Source organism: Mandrillus leucophaeus, unplaced genomic scaffold (assembly GCF_000951045.1).
Source record: "Mandrillus leucophaeus isolate KB7577 unplaced genomic scaffold, Mleu.le_1.0 Scaffold60, whole genome shotgun sequence".
Classification (NCBI taxonomy): Eukaryota; Metazoa; Chordata; class Mammalia; order Primates; family Cercopithecidae; genus Mandrillus; species Mandrillus leucophaeus.
In genome coordinates this window covers 5,845,135-5,848,130 of record NW_012106475.1, presented here as the reverse complement: position 1 = coordinate 5,848,130, position 2,996 = coordinate 5,845,135, and the positions used below count along the sequence as shown (strand labels likewise).

Below are 2,996 nucleotides of genomic sequence, written 5' to 3'. Positions count from 1 at the left end.
TGTCAACATCATTCCTAATTCTTGCTTTTTTTTAAACTTCCTTCACAGGGCAGCTTCTCACAGACTGAAGCTGGTAAAGGTATGTCTGAAGCGGCCTCAAAGCACCCATTTCATAAGTCCTCATGAATGCTGTTCGATAGTCATAAGATTGTCCTCAGGCCCTCCGTGTGGTTGTCTTTTGAGAGGTCTCCAGGGTACTGGTCAGGGTGGGTTGTGGTGTCTGGGGCTCAAAGTCCCACCGGTGGACTTCTGCTCCTACACTGATCAAAACAGAACTGAGCTTCTCTAGGTCCCTAAGTACCTTCGTGAACTTAATAATCTAATTGCCAAATGGAGGTGAAGGCATTTTTATTTGCTTTCTCTGAGGGCTGGGGGATGGGTTGAGAGAGCTTTGTTGTTGTTGCTGTTGTTTTTGAGATTCTGTTGCCCAGGCTGGAGTACAGTGGCGCGATCTCCACTTACTGCAACCTCGGCCTCCCAGGCTCAAGTGATTCTCCTGCCTCAGCCTCCAGAGTAGCTGGGATTACAGGCGCCAACCACCACGCCCGGCTAATTTTGTATTTTTTAGTAGAGACAGGGTTTCACCATGTTGGCCAGGCTGGGCTCGAACTTGTGACCTCAGGTGATCCACCCACCTCGGCCTCCCAAAGTGCTGGGATTATAGGCGTGAGCCACCTCACCTGGCTGACATTTTTATTTGCTTTCTCTGAGGGCTGGGGGATGGGTTGAGAGGGTATTATTAAGGTGCAAAATGGTCACTCCTTTTAAAATAAGCACCTTTTTAGTTTCTAGTGGTTATAGGCTAAAGACAGAGAATGTCTGCTCTTAAAAGTCATTCAAGGCTGGGTGCAGTGGTTCACGCCTGTAATCCCAACACTTTGGGAGGCTGAGACCGGGAGTTGAAGACCAAGGTCTCAACTTCATGAGACCCTGTCTCTACAAAAAAATTTAAAATTCACCGGATGTGGTGGTACTTGCCTGCAATTCCAGCTACTCAGGAGGCTGAGGCGAGAGGATTGCTCGAGACTGGGAGTTTGAGGCTGCAGTAAGCTAGGATTGTGCCACCACACTGCAGCCTGAACGACAGAGTGAGGAGACCCTGACTCAAAAAAAGAAGAAAAAGTCATTGAAACCCTGGCTTCAGCCCATGTAAGGCTTTGTAGAGTAGCATGGTGGCCACACTTGCTCGCCTCACTCCCTGCTGCATGACTCTGGCTTGTTGGGACAGCCCCTGTGTTTCCAGGCATGCAGAAGATGGCAGGCTTTCCACTTAGCCATATCTGCCTCAGAACTGGCTGAGCAAGCTGCCTGTTTATCCTCTTCCACCCTCTGGTTAGGTAATCTCTGCTGCAGGTGACCGGCTGTTGACCACAGGGACTTGGTCTCTCCTCCCACATGCTGGCTCCCATCTCGGAGTTCTTTCCTGGTCAAACAATATTAGTGGGGCCCAGAATCCTGGCAGTACCAGTATCTCCAGTGCTTTCTTCATCCTCCCTCCCCTGTGCAGACAGGAAGCTCCTCTCCTGTCCCCTCCCCTCATCCCCTTGTGGAGCAGCAGGGGGCTGGGTGCAGCGTTACCCAGGAGGACCATGTTTATTCATTTTTAGTTTTGCTTTCCCCTCTGCACCCTGCCCTTTGCATTCCCCACATGGAACGCGGTAAAGCTGATGCACATGAGAATGTGCGTGCTTTTCCCCTCCCACTCAGAGCTGTCTCAGTGTTCCCAGAAAGGAGAAGAGCTGTGGGTGTGAAATGCAGACAGGTGATCCTTGTGGTAGTTAGGATGGGTGGGGGAGGAGAACGGCTGGTATGGCAGGACTTTGCCCTCAGGCAGATTGTGGGTAGCAAATGCCACTGTCATCATTCCCCAACAGGACCAAACTTCCTTAGCCCTTCCTTCCCTCCTCTGGAGAGGAGATTTTTAAAAAAATAATAAATTTTCATTATTAAATTTTCATTCATTCATGTATTCATCATGGCAACAGACTAATACAGCTGTTTTCATTTATTTGCATTCCCACCTAGTTTTTATTTCTCTTTATAAAAAGCTTTTGTTACTATGATTGTATCTATATGCACTTTTATGTTGTGCTCTTTTACTTCAAACTATTTTGTAGACATTCTTCCGTGTTTTCACAGTCATGATAGTTATCCAGTTTAAAGGCTATATCATTCTCAGTTATATTTATAAGCAATTGTTTACTTAACTATTCCACTGCTGTTGAATATAAGGTTTTTTTCTCCCTGCACTTGTTTTAACTAGTATTGTTTCAGAAAACTCTAAGCACCTAGCTTTTTCTTCTTTCGCGTCTTTTTCTAGAGATGAATTCTTAGGAGTAGGGTGTGCTGCTGGTATTGTTCTTGGGTTGTGTTGCCTAGTGGTCCTTCAACACGTGCTGCAACACACATGGGTATTCCCATTTTCCTGGATGCTTAGCTGCCGTGTGCCTTGGCTAACTTTTTTGGAGGGAATGTAACAGATATGTAAAAGCTACATTTAGCTCCTCATTATTAGTTCAATTTGTGTTTACAAGTTCCTAATGAGGTTTTGCCACCGGATCTAAGATGCAGTAGGAGAAGCACAGTATTTGGACAGAGGAAGACCCAGGAGTGAATCTTGCTTCTAATTCTAGCGAATTGGACGATCTTAAATAAGTTACTTAAACTCCACAAGACGCAGTTTATCTGTAAAATGGGGATAATGTCTACTTTACAGTACAGTTGTGAGGATTAAATAAAGTTTCAAAAGTGTCGACACAGTAAAATTTTGTCCTTTTTTATCTCTCTTTTCTTTATCTATCATCGTATTTCTTCTTATTTATTTGTTTATTGTTTTTTGAGATGGAGTCTCTGTCGCCCAGGCTGGCATGCAGTGGTGCGATCTTGGTTGCTCACTGCAACCTTAGCCTCCTAGGTTCAAGTGATTCTCCTGCCTCAGCCTCCCTGGTAGCTGGGATTACAGGCCTGCACCACCACACCCAACAATCATTGTATTT

The 2,996-nt window shown here is 45.8% G+C and overlaps 1 protein-coding gene across 1 annotated transcript in view; it reads left to right on the top strand.

Annotated features, from left to right (window-relative positions):
- ABHD12B (abhydrolase domain containing 12B) overlaps positions 1 to 2,996 on the top strand; it is a 27,448-nt gene that overhangs the window by 5,827 nt on the left and 18,625 nt on the right. The window lies entirely within an intron of this gene.